The sequence below is a fragment of the Arvicanthis niloticus genome, chromosome 23 (assembly GCF_011762505.2).
Source record: "Arvicanthis niloticus isolate mArvNil1 chromosome 23, mArvNil1.pat.X, whole genome shotgun sequence".
Classification (NCBI taxonomy): Eukaryota; Metazoa; Chordata; class Mammalia; order Rodentia; family Muridae; genus Arvicanthis; species Arvicanthis niloticus.
In genome coordinates this window covers 25,660,400-25,683,869 of record NC_133430.1, presented here as the reverse complement: position 1 = coordinate 25,683,869, position 23,470 = coordinate 25,660,400, and the positions used below count along the sequence as shown (strand labels likewise).

At 43.9% G+C, this 23,470-nt stretch overlaps 1 protein-coding gene and 1 long non-coding RNA gene across 3 annotated transcripts in view; one reads left to right on the top strand and one right to left on the bottom strand.

Moving 5' to 3' along the window:
* Ston2 (stonin 2) overlaps positions 1-23,470 on the bottom strand; it is a 130,364-nt gene that overhangs the window by 54,737 nt on the left and 52,157 nt on the right. The gene's annotated exons all lie outside the window — the stretch shown is intronic.
* On the top strand, positions 2,925-22,596 carry LOC143436898 (uncharacterized). Its single transcript, XR_013106660.1, has 3 exons — positions 2,925-3,060; positions 15,601-15,691; positions 22,353-22,596. It is a non-coding gene; the product is annotated as an uncharacterized LOC143436898 (long non-coding RNA).

Here is a 23,470-nt window from a genome sequence, read left to right as displayed (position 1 = left end):
CCATATCAGCATATTGGACTGTTACTAGCACATCACAGTCAAGAAAAATCAAGGTAGGCCAGGATTGAGGAGGATGGTCCATGGACGAGCATCTGCCTGGCATATGCACAAGCCCAGAGTTTGAGCCTCAGCAATGGAAAGAGGAAAGTAAAATAAAGGGGAATCTAAACCCTGGGACTACTGTGTTATAAAACTGTTCTCTAGGGGCTGGAGAGATGACTTAGTGTTTAACAGTTTTCCCCACCTACCTATCACAACTCTTTATAATTCCGGTTCCAGGGGATCAGACATAATCTTCTGGCTTATGAGGGCACCAAGCATGTGAGTGGTATACAGACAGACACGCAAACAAAACAGCCATAACTTTTTTCAAAATTAAAAGTATGTTAATAAAAGTATGGCTATGTCTGTTGTGGGTGGGCCTGGTGCTGTTTGTATTCTAATGCTAATTCTGCTCTCCTGGGAGGGGCTGTCTGGAACAAGGAATGACTGTACTCAGGACTTCTTGTGAACCATTCCCTAATGAATAAAGGAGCCAATCACTGGGTGAGTAGGAGGCGGGACTTCCGGGTTGGATAGGGAAAGAGAGGAAGCAGGAGGAAGAGAGGGCCCTTTTCAGACAGACTAGACAGTAGTAGGGCAAGATGTAGCTGTAGTGTCTCCGGGTTTATGGTGAATCCTCCAGGATTCGCCACTGTAGGATTTAGATTTAATAGGCTTACAAGATAAGCATTCTAGTTGTTGCACCCAGAGACTGAGTTACCCTTGTTTCTAAGCTAAGTTTGTGTGGTGTTTTTCTTCTAGTGGCAACTTGACTGAGAAAGGTAGGACGGCAAAGAGTGGGTTTGCCTGATGTACATACACCACAAAGGCCGTGGTGGTTTTGAAGCTTGGGGCTGGCGTGGTAGTGACTTGCCAGTGGGAACTTCTGGAGCTGGGTGGAGAGATTTTGGAGCTCTGGTGCCATGTGGCCCACTGGTGCGGGCAGTAGCTTGCTGATTGTTTTTAATATTTCCCGCTACATATGTTGGCTTCTCACACCAGTGCTGGTTTAACCTCCACTTGAAGCTTATGTGTAGAACTGGGGGGGGAGGGGGGTTGGGGAGGGTGGAGTGGGACAGGACAAAATGGGATAGAACAGAACAGGGATGGATACTGGTACAGTGGTTCTCAACCTGTGGGTCATGACCCCTTGGGATGCTTGAACAATTCATTCATAGGGTCCCTTAAGACCATTAGAAAGCACACATTAGAAATCGTGGTATTTATACCACGATTCATAACAGCAGCAAAATTAGTTACACAGTAACAATGAGCATAACCTTATGGTTGTGGGTCACCACAACATGAACTGCATTAAAGGGCTGCAGGATAAGGAACGTTGAGAACCACTGCTCTAGGACCTACCTCACCATAAAGTACAGATGTACCAATGGTGCGACAGTGGTGCCCACCAATACTCCCTGAGCGCTCACCATCTGTTTTTTAAATTCTTGTTACGCATTGACTAAGCCCTTTTCTCCTGTGAAGCAGAGGCTGGGGTCAGCCCATTTTATAGAAAGAACCCCATGGAGGTGTGCTGATAGCAACTGGGAAGGGCCCAAGAAATGTTGAAAGTTGCTGTATTAACAAAGAAAACAGTCTCGATGCTCCTGATCTTGACACAAGCTGTTCTTCAAGTCAGATTTGAACCTACTTACCAGGACAAGCACTGCTAAAAAGTTCTGGTCAAAGATCTCAGCTTGCCTTTCTATAAATTCCAGACATGATCAATAAAATCTGTTTTGACTTTATTACTATTATTTTATTACATTTGGAGGCTGGAGAGATGGCTCATTCCTTAAAGAGTGAATCTTGGCTGGGTGGTGATAGCACATGCCTTTAATCCCAGCACTTGGGGGTTGGGGGGAGGCAGGCAGGTCACTGAGTTTGAGGCCAGCCTGGTCTACCGAGTGAGTTCCAGAACACCCAGGGTTATACGTTGAAACCCTGTCTCAGGGAGAGAGAGAAAGAGAGAGAGAGAGAGAGAGAGAGAGAGAGAGAGAGAGAGAGAGAGAGAGACCTGCTCTTCCAAGTGGCCATTGTTGTTCAGTTCCCAGTATCTGTTTCAGGCAGCTCACAACCCATAACTATCTCCAGTGCAATGTGACACCTCTGGCCTCCTTGTTTCCAGTTTTCTTCTCTGCTTCCTTTGTGCGGCTGAGATGTGACTTCTCAGCTTCTTGTTCCTGCCACCTGTTGCCATAATTCCCCTGGCAGGGATTCTCTCTCTCAAAACATAAGCCAAAAGAAACATTTTTCCCTTGAGTTTGCCGTTGGTCACGATGTTTTATCACGGTAACAAAAAGAAACTAGCACAAACAAGGACTTCTAAAACTGAGCCAAGGTAAATATTTTCTCTTTATAAATGGATAATCTCAGGTATTTCGCTATAGTAACACAAAGCTGACCAGCGCACCTTCTATAGTAGATTAAACTGTATTCTTTAAACAACAGCCCTCCAGAACTTTAATGGAAATGGGGACTTTACAGAGGTGAATCAAGATGAGTCACAATGGATTCAGGTGGGCCCCCTAAATCTAATCAGTGTTTTCCTTGTAAGAAACTCAATGCTATATGGGCAAGAAGGCAGCATAAAATGGAGGAAGAGGCTGGCATTATGTTACTATAAGCCAAAGAGTGCTGAGGATGGCTGGAAGTCACTTGATACCCTAAAACTGTGTTGAGTTTGGATTGCTGGTCTCTAGAACTGTGAAAGAATACATTTGTACTGTGTTAAGACACCTAGTTTGTGTTAATTTGCTACAGCAGCTCTGGGAAACAAGAGAGCCAGAGAATTCAGATCCAAAGTACAGGATGGGGCATGGGGTGTGGGTGGAGATCCCAGATGGGAGAATATGAATCAGCTCGAATCTACCTTACATCAGCAAGGTCTGTGGCCGGCTCTTCAAAGCTGCACAAGTACCAACAGGCTAGGCTGCTTTACCTGAAAGGCAGGTGGGCAGAAGCTGAATGACCTGCTGGCACAGACACGTCCTGATGAGAATGCTCTTTGTGCAGGTAGGCAGATCTCCTCTTTTCAGGTGGGGGAGGGGAAACATGAACAAGATTCAGGCATGGTGGGAGAGCTGTCCTAACGATCCTTCGATCAGCCGTTACTGTAGCTAGGGTAGCATCTGTGGCCTAAGGAAGACATGTGCACTGAAGCAAGCAGCAAAGTTACCTACCTGTGCAAAAGGTCAGCACTGAGAATTCATCACCATAATGAAAAGAACATGGTAAGCGAGGGTGCTGCCATGACACTTGTTACAGAGCCACACTGCCTGTGTATTTAAAACACTAAATAATGATGGTGGTTGTCCTTGTTCCCTGAACAATCTGCATGGAGCAGGATGTTAGAGAGACAAGAAGACCCTTGGCTCTGATAAGTTAAGTGTGTAAGGGGAACACACAGAGTGAGGGTTTCAGGGGGTAGGGGAAGAGGGTGGTTTAGAGAGTGCAATTCAGTTGAGTTCAGGCAATGAATGCAGTGGAGTTCAGTTGATTCCTGCAGTTCTGTTCAGTTCTGTTCAGTTTGTGCAGTCATACAGTCAGTGCTGTTATACAGTCAGTGCGGTTCAGTTTGTGGAATTCAGAGGCAGTTTTTCCAAGCAGAGCAATTCAGTGAAAAGCTGAACGAAGCCAGTTTGAATCAGTAAGCTTGAGAGGATTTTTAAGCCAGAACAGCTGAGTTAAACCACCTAGCCAGAGTCTAGAAAGAACTAGAAAGAGTGAATTTATTCAACAGTAAGCCTCCATAATTTACATCTGACAATTAAAACTTACATTTACATAGAACACTGGCATTTACTGCTCTCTTGACTATAGATACAATGTAACCAGCTCTCTCCTGCTTCTGACAGTGTGACTTATCCACCAGGATAAACTAGACCCCCAAACTGAGTCAAAATAAGGTAACAGTGGTGGCTTCTTCTTTTTCCCCTCTACCCTTTCTCCTCTTCTCTTCAGTCTTTCAAGATAGGGTTTTTCAAGATAGGGTCAGCCCTGGCTGAGCGTGAACTCACAGATCCACCTGCCTCTGCCCCCGGGGGTGTTGGGATTCAAGACTTTCCCCTTCTTTAACTTCTGTTTTCTGGTTATTTTATCAGTTCAACAAGACAAGTGATAAATGTCACAGCAACCGCATGCCATTTGATTGATTGATTGATTGACTGATTGGTTTTTCAAGACAGGGTTTCTCTGTGTAGCCCTGGCTGGCCATTTTATTTTTCTTTTCTAATTTTAAAGACAAAAAAAAAAAAAAAAAAAAAGCCTAAATATCATAGATGTGTGTTTCACAAGGACATAAAAGGCAGTATTCAAACCAGGCAGTTGCTGGTTGGATGAAGATTAGCTCACACCAATGTTGTGTGAACTTGGAATGGCGTGCACCCAGAGAGTAAGTCTTACAGGCATGGACCTCTGAGTGAGAAGTCAGGCTGCACTTGTAACATTAGCAGGTCACTCATTCATCCTCCTGGTGATTTCATATTTTATTACATGGAACTACTTGGCATCACATGGCTTTCTAACTTTTACCAGATTCTATAGTTATATTTTCATCTTTGTCAGGAAGTTCTATGTCATTCACATCTGAAGGAGAAATCACTGTCATTGTAGGTGACATTCAGATTTATTTCTGAAGAGAAGGTTTGGTTCTGAATACTGTTCTGAAGCAACTTCCTGTCTTAGCAGTGGGTGGTTAGAGGTGTCTTCCCCAATGTCTCTGTGCCAAAGCCAAGAAGTTCATTAGTTCATTGATGTGACACAGAACCTGTGAGGACTGAAGACTGGGTTGGCTGTCAATAGCCACTGATATATTCTACATACCTACTTAATGAAGCCTCCACAAATACTCCAAAGATAATTGCACATGAAGAGATTTCTGGGAGGGGCATGCCAAAGGAGGGCACAAAAGCTCCGGTGCTACTTCCCAGGAATGCTGCACTATTGGTGTAGACCATGTGACAGCCACTCCTGCTTGACAACACTCCCTCAGGTCCACACGGAGGGTCACAATTCTCCAGCGTCCTTTTGTTTTCATCTTTGATGATTTTCACTATGTGCCATGGGAGTCTCGTGCTTTTCTCCTTTGGGAAATTATGTATGGGCTTTGGTAGGGGATGCAAATGTGTACAATGGCAGCCTCTCTAAACAAAATAATTCTAAGAAAAAAGAAAATCTCCACCACTGTGGAAACAAAGTGTTCCAACTGTGCCTGCTCCCACACAAGAGTTTCCTTTGCGTTCCCGTTTGCACCAAGAACAGATAAAGATTAACTGAAAGACAGTTCTAGGAACTCTTAGACACTTAGATTCAATCCCAAGGATGAAAGCACACAGTAGAGAGGAACAATGGGCCCAGACCCAGAGTCTGAGGCCTTGGCAGTTGAGGGCAAGAATACAGTTAATAAGTATAGAATAGTGCCCACGGTTGACTCCCGAGGTATGTGACTTACAGGATGAATGAGATCTGGAATGCAGATTCTGGTAAGCAGCTCCCGGTAAGAAGCTAGACTGGCTTGATCTCATTCTGCCATATACAGGAACATAAATAGAAGGCATTAGGATGGTCCGGCATAATGAAAGAAGAGATCTCAGGACCTTCCCTTGGGGAGTATATGAGAACAGGCACATATTGTAAGACTAAGGCACCTAGGAACACAATTAGGGGACAGCTCAATGTTGGTTATGCTACAAGGTACAAACACTCCATCATGCCCCTCGAGGAATGAAAACTGCTCTTACAGGTTTGTTTCTCAGGATTCAATGTCTGGTACCTCCTGACCGCAAAGGCTGAGAGCATGCAGGAGGGCACCGAGTGGGGTTGCTGAACCTTAGAAAATAATAGAGACTTAGATGCGTGCTGAACTTACTGCCTTTGCTTCAAAGAAAAATACTGAAATAACATTGATAACCTCTTTCATTCTGGACATTGAAAAATGGGGCTAAAGTGGGTTAAAAACAGTCTGTGAAAAGATCATGTTTCTTGGAATCACTAAGCCTGCTTTAACATTACCTATGACTGAGCTACTATGCAAATTCAGAGTAGAAAAGGTGGAGCCTTTTTTCAGTAAACACAAGAGCTATCCTGATTTACCCTCAGTCAGTTTCCTTACCTCGCTGACTCCACACCTCTTCTTTGGGACCTGAACCCAGCTGGAGCTGGACTCTGACACTCTGTCATTTTTTCCATCTGGTTTTTAACCTTTGTAATGAACTGGCCAACATTATAGAGTGTTTACCTAAGTTCTGTGACCAGTTATAGCTAATTAATCAAAATCAAAGTTGGAGTCACAGGAATACCCAGTGTATGCCTAGTCAGAGAAACATCTAGGTGGCAACCCCTGTGACTGGCATCTGATGGAAGAGTAATCAGGGGACTGAGTAATAATCCTGGGTCATTATACCACTTCCTGAGTCAGAATGGAGTTAAAATGTAGGACACTCAGGTGTCTGTGTCTGGTGGACATCTGGGTCTTGGTAGCCAGATATCCCCACACAGCTCAGCTCTCAGATTCCATGCTGTGAATTAAATTGTGTTGTCTGTCATTTACAGGAGCTCTTAATAAATCTAAGCAGACATCCCACAGGTCCTTGTTAGAGGTGGTATTTGGACCCATACTAAAGGGAAGTAAGAAGCCAAGTTCAGTAGCAGTTAGAGGAGGTGTCAGTGCAAAAACAAAGAAGGATGGGTCTGTTCTAAAAACCAAAGCCAAAGTAAAACCAACCAAACCAGAACAAACAAAACCAAAACAAACAAACACCTACCATACATTGATTTAAATATGTAAAAAAAATCTTAATTTTTGTATTTAATAGAGTCACTATGCTGTAACTAACTAACCAGCAATACATCACAGCTGGATCAGGGGAGGCCCTCCTGCACACACTTGCCCAGTCCCAAACTCAGTACATCTCAGTGAAGTTCTGTGTCGTTAGAATGGCTGCTCTGAACCCCTACGGCTCCCTTCAGGTTTGCTGGTTTGTTTGAGGTTTTTCTTCCCTTTCCTTTCTTTTTCTTTTCCTTTTCTGAAGCCCTGTGTAGCCCTGGAACTCACTCTATAGACCAGGCTGGCCCAACTCACAGAGATCCACCTGCCTCTGCCTTCTAAGTGCTGGGACCAAAGGCGCATGTCACCACTGCCCGGCTCACTTCAGGTTTGTAACTGACTATCAATTACAGTTTTTATGTACTTACCCACCATGAAGAAGAGAAAAACCCTGAGAGTTCACACTAGAAAAACCAAAGCTTTATACCCTCTTTCATTGCTCCTGTGACCTTCTGCCCACATTCTGTCCTTCCTCATCACCTGGCCTTACCCCTTCTTCGTCTCTTTCTAAATGCTGTACTCACACTTGCAGCTGTTACATACATACATGTACACACTTCAGATTAGGACCCATGCATGGGAGGGAGAACGTGCCTCTGGTTTTTTTTTTTTTTTTTTTCCTTCTGAGTTTGGGTCAATAAATTTCATTTTTCTTTACAGATGAGTAATATTCCATCTTCTGTATGCATGTACAGAATTTTCCTCACTCATTTCTTGGTGGATATCTGGGCTGCATCCATTTTCTTGCTACCATGGATGTAGTAATGATGAGCACGGATGAGGTGTGGGACTGTCCAGGCATATGCCTGGGAATAGCTGGGTCACATGGCAGTTTGGCTTTTAATTATTTTGAGGAACCTCCAAACTGATGTCCACAATGGCTGTATTAATTTGAACTCCCACGGGCTGTCAATCAAGGCTTGTGTTTCCTCACATCCTCTCCAGCATTTGTGTTGTGCTAAATTTCCTGATGATAACGATTCTGATGGGGGTAGGTTATATGTCAAAGTAATTTTAATTTGCATTCCTCTTAAAGCTAGGAATGCTGGATACTTTTCAAAATATTTATTGGCCATTTGTGTTTCTTCTTTTGAAAACTGTCTGTTTATCCTGTTAGCCCACTTGGAATTTTGATAGGCATTTTATTAAATCTGAAAACTGAAAGTCAGGCAGGAAACAGGGAAAGGGAGAGGGTGAAGAATAAAAGGAAATCTGAGCTGAGCATAGTGGCTCATGTCTGTTAACCCAACACTTAGAAAGCTGAGACAGGAGGATTGCCAGGTCAGTCTGAATTACACAGTTTGATTTCATACTTCCAGGCCAACCTGAGCTACACAGTGACATTCTGTTTTTTTAAAAAAATATCTTATTGTTTGAACATGTAAACAAACCTTCATTTTTTAAAATATAGACTGTCTACTTGGCAATATTAGGTACTTTGTTTTATTTAATTTAAGCAATAGTTACCACCCCCAACCCCATTTTATAGATGAGAAAATGAGGCTAGGAAAAAGTTAAACCCCAGAGTAAATTACAGCCGCCAGGTTAAAGTGGCCAAAGGTTAGGTACAGGAAATCATGAAAGATTTATGAGCTCAGATGGGACATAAGAGTTGTGTTGTCCTGGGTTAGCCTGGTAACCCAGCAAATGACAGTGTAGATCTCTTGAACATCCTGGTAAGATCCTGGGATGGCCTGTTTTATTTGTTTTGGATTTCCACGGCCCTGGCGTACGGGGCCAGGCAGCAGCACAGAGCGGGCCCTTGACTAACAGTCTACTTAGTTTGAAGTTCAAAGTCAAAAAAGCACAGCCCATTCTCGTCATTTTGCTCCTGTTCTTATTTGTTGGGTGTTTTTTGTTTTGTTTTTGTTTTGTTTTAATAGACTGGTCTCACTATAGCCTTGCCTAGCCTGGAACTTACTCTGTAGACCAGGCTGGACTCAAATTTACAGAGATCCACCTGCCTCTGCCTCCCAAGTCCTTTTTGTGTAACTGTGGTTATATTCCAGATGGTCAGGGCTGCTCATTTTAGCCTGTCCAGTGGCGAGGATTTTATTTTTAGCCTTCATAGACTAAGAGGCAAACTAACAAGGAGCAATGACTTTGGTCTTCAAGTATCACAAATTTATCTTTGTGTACAAGACAGACAGCAATAGATGTGCTAATGTGTAAAAGGAAAACTCACCAAGTCTCAACACTAGACAAAGAACTGCAGACAACTAAGAAATACTGAGACCAGGGAGGAATAGTCTTCTCTAGGGAAGAACACGGCCATGGGCTATCCAATGTCAAATGATCAGCCTGAAGACGTACCACATACAAGTAACATTATATGAAATGAGCAGGTTGAATTTATGTATTTGGGAGTATGTATATACTTACGTATGTATGTATGTATGTATGTATGTATGTATGTAACAACAACAAAAATAGACTAGGAATTTGACAAGCAGGGTGGGGGTAGATACATGAGAGGCTTTGGGGGCAGAGAAGGGAGAGGGGAAATTAAATAACTGTATTAAAATCTCAAAAAATTATTTAAAGAATCTTTGCTTTGTTTTTATCTTTCAATATAATGAAATACTACAAGCAAATGGTAGAACATTACTCACTAATAGAAAGGATTAGAACAACATTTGTTGTGCTTAAAAGAATTATGTTATGTGAAGGAACCAGGCACAGTGGAAAGCCTATCTTATGAGTTCGTTCATAAAAGATTCAGACACCATGAATTCATAGTGACAGCAAGTAGAGTAGTGGGTACCTGGGGAAGGGGCTGGGGACAAAGAGAGCAGAAAGGATGATAGCGATAGCGGGTGCTGGTCCCATGGTGTGTGTGTGTGGGGGGGGGAGGAAGTGCTCATTATCCTGATGATGAAGATGACTTCATGGGTGCTCGTGTGTCAAGATGCGTTAGAGTGCATTTTAAACTGGGGAAAGACAATAGTCAAAGTTCTTAAAATCCCTTCAATCAAGGGAGATGTATAACACAAATTTCAATAATATTGGAGTCACAGATATCTCATAAAAACCTGAAAGACAATAGTCAAAGTTCTTAAAATCCCTTCAATCAAGGGAGATGTATAACACAAATTTCAATAATATTGGAGTCACAGATATCTCATAAAAACCTGTAGTTTCTTTTTGGGCACAGTGTTACACCCTACCTTTTAGACGTTCTAGTAGTAAGAAGTGGCTAGGAGCTCTGGCTGGCAGAGCATCTGCCTCCACTTTCCAGCCAGAGAAGCTCCCTGCATTCTGGAGCTCAGCCTTGGCTCCAGCCCACATTAATGGCACTGTGAACTATAGAGTCCTCATGGGGCAATCCCTATTTGCTGGTATCATGGTCCCACCCACATGTTCATAGTTCCTAGCCTCCAAAGTCTAAAGGTGACACACAACAGTGTGGCTTATACTTAGGTACACAGGTCCTGGAAGAGGCCCTGGGGCAGTCTGCATAGAAGATTCTGGAGGCCCATATACATAAGTCAGGTTCTACATGTGAAGAGGCATGGGCACATGTGAAGGCAGTGGGAAATACTACTAAATATAAATGCATAATCTATAGCACATTACAAGTCAATCATTAGTGAATGACACATACTGATATATCAATTGATATAGTATTCCTAATACCAATATTAATTTGGTAGAACAGAGTACAAATCATTGAAATTTGCTTCGTTGGTTTAAAGGAGAGAGATTGTCTGCTTTTCTCACAGGCTACACAAAGAATGACTAAAAGCATGCACTGGAAATCTCTCTTCCCCTTCCCCCAAACTCAGTGATTAGCCTGCCTCTCCTGCCTGGCTTCCAAGCTTTATAAAAATGATAGTGTTTCTCACAATACACGGTGCTGATCATAACTACACTGGTAAACTCTGGTCTGAGTCTCTAAGCCAAGTCCATGGCTTCCCACTGATTGAAGGGTGTATCCATGTCAGAAAGGCTGTTTCAGGAGCTTCCTCCCTTTGACGTGATCACCATAGCTGTGATCTGACAACTATTCCTTCTAACGCAAGGTGAGAACTGTGGATACAAATAGATGTATACAGAATAGATGTATTCAAAATAGATGTATACAGAAGGGATACATTTAGAAAATAAAAATATTATCAACTACTATTCTTATCTAAAGGTTACCACCCCCCTCCCTTCAAAATTCTGGCCCCAATCCTATTTTTGCAAAAAAAAAAAAAAAAAAAAAAAAAAAAAAAAGAAAGAAAGAAAGAAAAAAAAAATCGAACATTGCTCATCTAAGTCCTCACTGACAGAAGTGGGGCCTCAAAGTGAATGTGGGTTCTTGCAATTGAGATGCAGCAATGACAGCAGCTGATGGGGTTGGGGATACACCTGCGGACTCCCAGGGCTCTAGAGAGCCCTTAAGATGTCTTCTAGACTCTTCTGGGAAATACGATTGTGTACACTATGACAAAAAGTTGTGCTACAATCCTATATGACATTAGGTAAAGCCAAGACACCTTTCTTTTCCTTTTTTTGTATCTATGTATGTTCATGTATGTTCATAAATATGCCAATGAATGTACATGTATGTGCATGAGTATGGAGGCCTCAGGAGCTGTCAACTTTCTTTCTTCCTTCCTTTCTTTCTCTCACTCTTTCTCTCTCTCTCTCTCTGTCTCTCTCTCTCTGACTCTCTCTTTCTTTCTTTCTTTTGAGACAAAATCTCTCACTGGCCTGGAACTCACCAAGTCTTGTATAGTAAAGATCATATTTGCTTGTATGTGGTTCATATCTACACCTCTGTTGTATAATGGGTTCCTCTGAGATTCAAACATTCCATCCTGCAGAGAAGGTCGTGCTTGATAAACCACTCAAACCTTCAGGAAGTCCCTGAAACTGACTAGATTCAGTAGGCCCCTCCCTATCAGAGTAGACAATAAAAGCTAAGAGTCGGGGCTCAGATGAGGCAGGCTGAGCTGCAAAGAAGATTCGGAGGATAAAAGCTGCAAAGACTCTTGAGACCAGACCCTATGCATGGAAAAAGCAGAAACTAGCGGAGCTGCCTGGAAGAGGTACAGCCCAACCAAGGTGCCTGGAAAGAACACCTGCCAACCTGTTGAGCTGCCGACAGGCTGTGCAGTGTGCTCCAGGTGCCCAGCTTTATGAGCTCTCATCCATGCTAGGATGGACTTGGTTAATACAGCTGTCTTGGAGTCATTTCTGCTCCTGTAAGTAACCCCTCACCCATAGTGTAACTTCAAGAAAACACATTGGTTTTCTAGGTTACAATTTGATGCTATCTATACTGTGATCTGTCATGAGCTCTCTATCTGGGGTAAGTAGATGTGCATGTTGCCCTCCCCAGAAAACTTTTATCACACAACAATGTCCATGGTGTGGCCCTAGCCTTCAAAGTCTAAGGGTGACATTGGCAATGTGGTCTATACTTGGATCCACAGATCCTGGGAGAGGGGCTATGCTGTCCACAGAGAGGATTCTGGAAGCTGGCGTACAGGAGACAGCATCTGGAAGGTGGACATGAGCATTCATACAGGAGGGGACGGAACAAAGACAAGCCAGGGTGTGAGAGTGACGGGTACGGAGGGCAGCCCTGACAGGACAAAGTGAGCACACGGCACTTGATGTACACCCTTTAACTATGGCCTCAAACAAGTCACATGGCAAAGCCTGAGGTCCACAAGGTGAAATGGTCATTCTGTCTTAAGAGGGAGACAGGTGGAGGCGGGGGCACAGTCATTCTGTCACCGGCGGCAAAGGCAATGTTCTCACCAGAAATGTGATCTTTCTTAGTCACCAGGACGGACGGGTTAAAGAAGAGCAAGTCCAAGGGTTGAAAGTAAAGATTAACTGGTTGTTTCGAAAGGGCAGAGAAATGAGCCAGCCTCCCTGACAGAGACACTCTGTGGAAAGAGGAGTTCTGGTGTACCAAAGTGGGAAAGGCCCCTTCCATCCCAGTGCTCTCTCAGGCAAAGGACAATGATGTGTCAGAACGGACATAAGTCTCCAGTGATACACTCAGGTGGACACGTTCAGGTGAACACCCCCAACTGCAAACTGAGGTGTTGTTTGAGTCCCTCATCCTGTGGAGGGGACCCGGCTCCTCTCCCTCCCAGCTCTCTCAGGACAGCTTCTGATCCAGTTCTGTAGTACAGATGCCAGTCAGCAGCTTGGTCACAACCCAAGTGAAGTGAGTCCTCCCTTCACTCATGTGACCTGAAAGAACAAAAGAAACTGCCTATATGTGTGACCTGTGGAGCACAACGAGGACAATCAGCAAGAGAGAGCACGGGAGGTGAGAGGGCACAGGGGAAACTAAGACAGAACTCATGACACAGGTATATGAAAATGACATAATGTGCCTGGCAGTAGTGGTGCACACCTTTAACCCCAGTTAAACCTCAGGGAGGCAGAGGCAGGCAGATCTCTGTGAGTTCCAGGCCAGCCTGGTCTACAGAGTGAGTTCCAAGACAGCCAGGACTATACAGAGAAACCCTGTCTCAAAAACAAAAACAAACAAACAAACAAACAAGAAGAGATAGAAAGTCATAATGTAACCGATTACTTTACATAGTAACTTAAAAGCTTAATTACACATAAAGAACGACAGAAAGAAATCACCTCCACCACAAAAACTAGCTAAGGACTCTCGAGCTTTCAGAAGCTATGATTATCTACATAAGACATGCCCAAGACTGGGCCCTTCAGCTGTTCCTCATGGGGAACAGAAGGGCTCAGGGGCTCCACTTCTCCCTATAGAGGTTGCCAGGGAGACATTTTCTTCTGTGGTGATGTCCATGGTAAGTTGTCCATGTCTCTGTAAGTAGCCCTTTACTATGTTCCTATAAGCAATCCTGATAAAATTCATTGCGGCATCACAAACCAAACCAAACCAAGAAAAGACATTAAAGTAGAAGGTGGGACAAGGAAGAGGAGGGGACAAGGAGCAGAGCTAGAGGACAGCAGGAGGGACCATGGCCACAGAATATGTATGGAGTGTCAGTCTGAAACTCTTAACATGTACTGGTAAACTTGTAAAGAATGGGGCAGCAAGATAGCTTAGTGGGTAAAGGGGCCTGCTGCCAAGGCTGCCGACCTGAATCTGATCCCAGGAACCCAAAGATAGTTCCCCGACTTCCACATTGTGCAATGATGTACACAATAATATATATATATATATATAATCAAAGGTGATTTTAAAAAATCTTTTGAGCTGGGTGTGGTGGCCTCCTAGCACTTGAGAGGCAGAGGTAGGTGGATCTCTGTCTGGAGGAAGTGAGCCACTGGATCTGATTCTCTCTTCTGGTGAGGTCATCGCATCTCATTACTGATGGCTGTAAGCCACTAAGTGGTTGTTGGGAATTGAACTTAGGACTTCTGGAAGAGCAGTCACTTGCTCTAAACTGCTGAGCCATCTCTCCTGCTCTGCAATGCTTTAAACTTTCAAAGGTGTTTCTAGTGGCGCACTTCCTCCAGCAAGGCTGCACCTCACCAAACAGCAGCACAAGCTGGGGACTGTCAGGGTTTCTATTGCTGGGAAGAGTCATAATAATAACCATGGTAACTCATAAAGCAAGTTGTAATTGTCGGAGAAACTACTTAACACGTCAGATGCTATCCATCTCAGGTGTATTTGTTCTCTTATTCCAAAAGTATACCTACATTAAAAAAAAAAACCAACAAATAATTCGGAATTATAATGAGAAGAACTAATTAATTCATATGTATATTGTGAGTGTATGTCATGTGTGTGTAGGTACTCACTGAGACTAGGAAACGGCATCAGGGGCCCTGGTGCTGGAGCTGTAAATGCTTGTGAGCCTCCTGACGTGGGTGCTGAGGAGGGAACACAAGTCCTCCAGAAGAGGAGCCAGTGCGCTTCATCACTGAGCCTCCTCTCCCACCCCAGGAGAACTAACTTCTATGTCTCTGGCTTTTCTTTACTGACTCCCATAGTTGGGAACAAAGTGTTTTAAAGTCAGCATTCCTTTAGTTCCTCAGGCTGGAGGCAGGAGTACAATGCTGGCAGTGTGCCAGAAAGGGAGTAGCTCTGTGAAAACATCTGTGGGCAGCTTCTTAGTTCCTGGAATACGATAGGAAGATGATGTCCAAGCAAACAGCCCTCCTTGGCCCAAGGTAGGGACAGCTATGGCACTCATGACATGGAACAAAACACAGAGAACTTGCTTGGAGTGGCATATGGAGTCCCATTCTGGGGCCAGATAGATGGCTGTCTCTGACCTCTGACATATGTGCTGTACTAAGCATACTCTTCTCATGTAACATACACACACACACACACACACACACACACACACACACACACACACACACACACACAGGAGAGTAAAAGAAGCCCCAATCTATAGACCATGCCTTTCACAGATTATTTTGTCTTAATCAGTAGGAGTTTGTCATGTGTGTATTTGGAGGGGTGATGATTCAGGGTTAAGAACAAGAACAAACACAGAAATGGAAGTTTCTGAAACACAATGGGGGAAGCCTGTTTGAAATCCTGTCCCTCTGAAGCACTTTAGACTCTTTAGTTTTCTCTGACTCAGTCCAGCCCCTGGTCCAGGCTGCTGTGTATCCTGTCTGGATCCTGTCCTGGTGGCTGCTGGACTCACTCTCCCACTCTTCTGCTGTGCTCTCTGTGTTTGCTCACACAGTTCGTTCCCAGGTTTCAAACCTTTAATGGATACTTCTCTTAGACGTTATTTCAACTTTGTCATTGTTTGTTTTTCAAGACAGGTTTCTTTGTGTAGCTCTGGCTGTCCTAGAAGTTTCACCCTGTGGACCAGCCTGGCCTCACACTCAGAGATCTGCGAGATCTGCCACGTGAGTACCGAGATTAAAGGCATGCGCGTGCTCATGTGTCGCCATCACCTGCTGTTTCAAACTCTTTAATGCAAGTTTGCTCCAAAGTCCTATGTTGTCTCTCCTCACCCTGAATCTAGGATCCCACCTGTTGCATAGCCTCTGCTCACATGTGGCTCTTTAAATTTAATTTAAATGAAAAATCAAATTTCTTCCCTAGCCACAGCTTAAGTGCTCATTGGCAACATGAGGCCAGAGGCTGCTACTGTACTGTACTGTACTGTACTGTAAGGACAGCATGCCCCACAGAAGCGCTGGCTGGGTGACTCTCGCATCACTCGGTATGAACGCTATTGGTTAATCAAACAGAGGAACCAGGTTCTCTGAACTCACTGTGTGTTCCTTAATTTTACGGTCTTTCCTCAAGCTCAGTGAGCCATTCGGCCTTGAAATGGCTCTCTGGAGAACCTTTGCATAGCCCCGTTTTGGAGGCAGCCTCCTGTGCTATTTCCTTGTAATTCTCCTAACCTTTCCTATCATAGAAGATCTCTCATTATAGTTTTGACTTACTTTCAGATATATCCACAGCCCCCAGGAGACTGCAAGCTGTTTGGGGACCAAAGCCATTAGATTATGCTGATGGTCCTTATACAGCAGGGTCCTAGCCCTGTGGCTGGCATGTGTATTTCTCTGTATGTGAGATGACTAAATCGTTTAGTGTGAAATCACACCTGTCCTTCACTGTGCAAGCATTAGGGTGCCAACACACCAGGACTCAGAATTATTATTTTTTGTGCCATAGACCTGTTGGTAATCTAGTAAGATGCACAGAGGGCCAGGTATAGTGGAATATGCTTTTAATCCCACCATTTTGAAGGCAGAAGCAAACAGATTTCTGTGAGTTCCAGGACAGCCAAGGCTGCATAGTTTGACCATATTTTAAACAAACAAACAAACAAACAAACAAGACCCACTGACTCCTTTTCAGGACAATGGACTATGTCTTAGGGTTTTACTGCTGTGAACAGACACCATGACCAAGGCAACTCTTAGAAGAAGGACAACATTTAATTGGGGCTGGCTTACAGGTTTAGAGGTTTAGTTCAGTAACATCAAGGCAGGAGCATGGCAGTGTTTAAGCAGACATGGTGCAGGAGGAGCTGAGTGCACCACATCTTCATCTGAAGGATGCTAGAATACTGGCTTCCAGGGAGCTAGGAGGAAGGTCTTAAAGCCCACACCCATGAAGACACACTTCCCCAACAAGGCCACATCTACTCCAACAAGGCCACACCTCCTAAAATAGTGCCCCTCCCTAGGTCAAGCATATTCAGCCCACCACAGACTGACTTAAGAATAAGGATATAGAATTTTAAAAGAAACTATTTATGTGGAAATTCTTACTAAACATTAAAAATAGATTTCAAAAACTTCTGATATAGTAGCATGAACACAACAGTAATAATGTGCTAATAGCATCAATACAACCCATAATACGGCCTGTATCCATCCTCATTTCTGAGTACCAATGACACATGATATTTTGAAAGGGCCTTAGAGACAAGCCTCTGGGCGTGTCTATAAGGGAGTTGATAGATTAGGTTACGTGAGGTGAGAAAATTTACCTTGAGTGTGGGCAGCATCAGTCTACGGGTCGGGGTCCTAGGCTGAGTACGGAGGAGGAAGCAAGCTGAGCAGGAACATGAGTTTCCTCTGCTTCCTGACTACAGATTCATCGTGACCAGGTGCCTCACACTCCTGTTCCCACACTCCTTCTCTATCAGGATGGACTGTGCTCTCAAGCTGTGAGCCAAAGCAAATCCTTCTACAAACTGCCTCTGCCAGGTCTTTTGTCACAGTGATGAAAGAAGACTAATATAGGCGGTGACTATATAGGGGGAGATGATATCGAGGGTGACTATTTGAGAGGCACTGTTACTAATACTTCAGCTTATTGATCACATCCATTATCAAGGAAAACACTCATTTTGCATCCTCCCTAGGGATGAAGGCCAATGTGGGGTAACATCATTCAAGTTCATGAACCGTCTGGATGCTAAGTGATTCCAAATATCTACTTCTGATTCCCAGCTTAGGACTGAGGAAACACAGCATATTAAACGGTTCCTGGGAGGACTGAGACAGAGGGGATTCTCCATCCAGGAGGGCAGTTTTAGGACAGGAGGGCCACATAGCTCGGACAGGCCTGGACGCCAATCCGAATTTTGTTCTTAATATGTGACTGTGGATACTGTGTCTTCATTTACACCACAAGCAAGTACCACAGAAGGTAATCACTGCCAATCATTACAGGCACCATTTCCTCCTCAGAATCAGCAGCTGAGCAGTTTTAGGAGGGACTTGTAAAAATCTTTGGGGAACCACAGGCACTTTATTCAGAGGTTCCAGGTGCCATTTTGATAATATTTGAAATACCACATCTCAGTGTACCTGCTCTTACCTTTTGCCCCACACAGATGGCTCCTAAATCCTGAGAACCAAATGTAATATTATGGTGATAAGCTTTATTCACACTCTGAGGTGAATGAAGGGGGAGGGGCAAAATGTGGCTGAATTAGTCAAAGAATGTGTAGGACAGTCAGACCCGGAGCTATCCAGCCTCAGATCACACCTTCCCTGCACTCACACACCCTTCTGATTTTTTTTTTTTCATTAAAAGGTTAGAGTAAAATTAAATGACTACTAAAGCAAACTAGACAATTTTGGGTCCAAAAGAAATTCCAGTTCCACAGACTTCAAAAGGCAGCCCAAATATCCAGAAAGGAGCCCAACCTGGATTACAGGAGGACCGGGAGCAATTAGATAAAAGCCAGCATTCCTCAGGAACTTGTGAAGCCTACTCCTCAAACCTCCTCTGACCTCTAGCAGAAGGGACATATGGCTCTCCAACTGGCATATACCTGTGGCACCTATCAGCATATCAAGGTCCATAGCAGCTTCCAGGACCCTTCAGTCCCTAGTCACAGGAACTTGTTATATGTATCTGACATCCGCCCCCCCCCCCCCTGTCTCCTGGCCCTTTCTTCCTCCCAGCTCCTCATTCTCCTTGTAACCCTTGCCTTTCTCCCAACGCTAGAGCTCTTCTCTCTGCCCTGCCCCCATCTCTCATCTCACAGACAGCCTTGGTCAATCTGCTGGCCATGTTCCCTCTACTTCTTTCTCTCTCTCTCCTCTGGAATTTTCCAGATGCCTCTGGATATTTACTCTCTCTTATGTCTTACCTATAAAAAGTCTTCCCCTTAACCATACCATGGAGCAGTTGCGTTGGCAATTTCTTTATTGAACCCCAATATCACAGATAACAGATCAATGGTTGAAAACATGGAAAGAAAAATTTCCCAGCTATTCATCCTTTTAATTCTTCCTAGTCCTAGAATTGAGTTTCAGTGAACACAGACAAACCTATGTAACTGGAAAACAAGCTTGCAGATGAGGGTCTTTCAGTCCTATATTAAAATTATTATTCAACAAAATTCCACTGGGAATTTCAAAACACCGGACATAGTGCTAGAGAAGTAGACACAGCTCTTTCTTCCAAGATGGCGTCAGTCTGGCTGGGAATTCTTGAATCATTCTCCTCCACTGAATTCACTGAACAAGAGAGGTTTACATGCAGCTCCGGAGAGATGCAGATGGAGCAGTGCCAACCTTGTGGAAGGCTCTGTAATTAATTGCTCCTTCCCACAGCTCACTGTATCCCTAACACCAGGCTTTCACGGCATGCCAGGCAGGGCTGGTGAGCAGAGGACAGAGGTGGGCTAATCATAGTGTTTCCCTTTTAGTTGTGGGACCGTGACCAAACCCTCTTTTAAATATTATTTCTGTATTTGTAACATGGGACAGCAACATGGTCTCTCTCTCTCTCTCTCTCTCTCTCTCTCTCTCTCTCTCTCTCTCTCTCTAATTAGTTAATATCCCAAATGCTGCCCTTTCCCTCCTTCACAGAGTCCCTCCCCACTCTCCTTTGCCTCTGAGAGGGCGGGGCCCCCTTGGGAATCCCCCAACTCTAGTCCATCCAGTCTCTGCAAGTTTAGGCAGATCCTATCTCTCTGAGGCAGGACAAAGCAACCCTCTGCTACATATGTGCCAGGAGCCTCGGTCCAGCCAATGTATACTCTTTGGTTGGTGGCTCAGTCTCTGAAAGCTCCCAGGGATCTAGGTTAGTTGACACTGTTGGTCTTCCTCCGGGGTTGACATCCCACTCAGGGCCTTTAATCCTTCCCCTAACTCTTCCAAAGAGGACCCCTGACCTCCGTACAATGTTTGACTGTGAGTATCTAAGTAACTTGGCCTTTTAGACGTGGTGAAGACTGGTTAATATGTGTATAAAGTGTTCAGTTCATTCCTCCCTGGCACATACCAGATGCTCTATAAATAGAAATATTCTTAAGTTACATGTATGTAAAAATCTCCTTAATGACAAGAAAAAAACCCTTTCCTTGTGGGAAAATAACATCTAATATTTGTCTTTGTTCTCCACAACTGATAAATGTAAGAACTGTGTGTAAGTATCAGTGCAGTATTTGGGAGGTATTTATTGGAGGGAAGGGTACTTCTTTTTTTTTTTTAAGGTTTTTTTTCTATTTATTATATGTAAGTACACTGTAGCTGTCTTTGAACACCCCATATGAGGGCATCAGATCTCATTGTGGATGGTTGTGAGCCACCATGTGGTTGCTGGGATTTGAACTCATGACCTCTAGGAAAAGCAGTCCATGCTCCTAACCACTGAGCCATCTCTCCAGCCTGGAAGGGTACTTTCTTAACATCCATTAAAACATAAAGTGCACAACAAATGAACACATCTAGACTACAGAAACAGAAGTCAGGTTAAATTTGTGCTTTTGCATAAGTCAGAAAACATGTCATTTGATTAAAAAATCTACTCTGTTATCCCTCTGTTAAGAGAAAGGGAATTATCATTCAGAAGATTATAATCATCAGGTAGGAGAAATGGCTCAGCAGGTAAAAGTGCTGGCTGCCAAATCTGATAGTTCAATCCTTACATGGAATAAGCAAAGGGCCAGCTTCCACAACCTGTACACACACACACACACACACACACACACACACACACACACACAACCAAGAAAAAGGGGAAGAAACAACAAACAAAAAACTTCACCCACTTCAGTCCCAGCTGACATGTTGGGAAGAGCCTCCCGCTCTGGCAGAACTCCACTGCACTCAGCTAAACGCAGATGAACCATGGTCATCTGCTCTAAATTTGTTTTAAAGTCCATGGCAGTTTACATACAAAGGAAGCAGAGCAAATGCACTTTTACACCCTCTAAAAACAACAACCCTTCTAAAAAAAAAAAAAAAAAAGTCCAAGAGGTTTAGCAGTGTGAGAGACAAAGCAAAGCCAGCTTCCTAAAGTTAACTCACCTCAGCAAGTTCATCAAATCTCTCTCTCTCAGTTCTGTCTTTTCTTTCAACACTTTAGTACAGATATGTAATTCTGAGTAAAACTTGCTAATTCATGTGTTCGGGTTGCCATACTTTAACATCTGACCAGACTGGGAAGATAACTCCATGGAAAACTGAGTATATGTGTGTGTATAAGCATACACGTATGTTCACGTATGTATACATACACATTACATACATATGTTTCAGAATTTTTCAAAGTCTTTAATATACAAGAACGTCATAGACATGAAGCAGAGTTGGCATGGCAAGACATAACCAAGTGCTCCCAGCATCCTGCCTTATCTAAAGTTGCTATATGGAACACAGGTTGGGAAATGCTGGACTCTAAATGTGAGGGGCATAAAGGGATGAGGATGGTGATAACTCTGCCTCCATTAACAGCCATTTGAGTCCGACACTCCTCAGTTCCTCTAGAGTTGTGCTTTCTGATCTCACGCTAAAATCTACACTTTTCCTGTAAGCAGGCATCAGACTCTAATCCTACCACTTAAAGCAGCTTGGAACTACTACAAACATTTATGTGTGCTTTCTTCCTTGCTTAGACTAGAGATCAAAGGAGGGGGCTTGCTCCCATTCCCTCCATCCTCTGGCTGTTTACAAACTGTGTAGAGACAGTGGCATTCTCTGCCTGGTGAAGATGACAGGTGTGCCTTTCTTATCTAGGCAAAGGAGACCCTGGGGACAGGGATGACAGAGAACAGGGTGTTTTCGATGCTGTGCTTATTCCTAATTCTCCTGTCATCTCTCCTGGAATGGGGATCTCTAGAGGGAACATCTCCTCTACTTTCCAGCACCTCATCCCCCATCCTCAACCAACTCCAGGGGATTTGTTTGTGTTCCTCCTGTAGTTATCCTGTGTTGGTGAGAACTGAGGAGAAAGTGTAGGCTGATCACAGAACTCCTCCCTTCACAATTACATTACAAATCACACTGTCCTGTGAGGCTGCCAAATCCTGGCAGAACTCCTACACAGAGACAGGGAGAGGACGGTGACTCAGGTCCCTGCAGTCTACTATCAGGCAGGCTGTGCCCAAGTGCCACAATCCATCTTTACCCAAAGGGACAGCAGATGGAGCATCTGTCCTGGCTGTAGTCCTCACTCTGCTCAGCCAGGGAGACAGTGCAGGAGCTTGCGGAGGATTCTAGCTGGTGCCTCCTCGCTGAGCAGTGCTTTCATCGAATTCTCTCCAAATAAGCCTTTCCCTGTGTACCATCTGCTTCCTCCTAGGACCCTGACAAAGCACCTGAGAAGGAGTTTTTTCGTGATTGTGAACTGTAGCAACATTACTGAGAAAAGGAAGATGTTAGAAATTATAATTGTGGGGCTGGAGAGATGGCTCAGCGGTTAAGAGCACTGACTGTTCTTCCAGAGGTCATGAGTTCAATTCCCAGCACTCACATGGTGGCTCACAACCATCTGTAATGAGATACGTGTACTCATATACATAAAGTAAATAAATCTATAAAAAAAAAAAAGAAATTATAATTGTAAGTAAACTTTGGAGACAGATGTGGGTCAGTGGTAAAGCAGTTGCCTAGTGTGTGTAAGGCTCTGGGTTCGATCCTCACTGCAAAAATAATAGGAGTGTTGACGAAAACGAAATGTTCTTGAGAACCGTGGCTGGTAAAGATAGATTCCTTGGTTAACGATGCTGGAGAGCAATCCTATCAAACTCCAAAGCAAATCTTGTCAAAGCCTTTGACTCCCTATGCAGGACCACTCTTGATGCTTGCACGATCTAACGGCATGCTGCATGAGAGAAAATGCCACCTAAACATCAAAGATGATATAGCAACAAGCTTCACAGTGGTTTTGAGAAGGAAAGCAAAATATGGTTGACACCGTGGGGGTGTCTATGGAAATAGTTTCGCCCATAAAGCAACTAGCAGTAATTCCTGTCATTTTTAGAGGAAAATCTGAAATATTTTGGCCAAATAGTACAAACATCAAGAACATACATCTTTCCAATATCATCCCAAATAGCCCATGATACAGTGCTTGTTGGTAGACCCGTCTTCCACCCGCAGTGAAAGCCAGAATCCCATCCTGTGACTGCTGCAAAGTTTGGCAAATGATACCATGGGACATTACAGGCCAGCGCACAGCTCAGTGAAGGCACGATGCTACAGGCATTTGGCTGCAAAATTGTTACCAGTCTAGAGGCTGCAGCTGAACCCAGATTCTCATTCTGTTTCACATAACAATTACTTACTCTCTCTTGAAATCCACCTTCCTCCTACTGAGGAGGAACGATGTGTGGGTGGTCAGCTGAGAGAGATTCAGCCTTGTGAATATGTTACGCTCAGATCAGCAGCGATTGGAGGAGAAAATACACTACCCGCGAA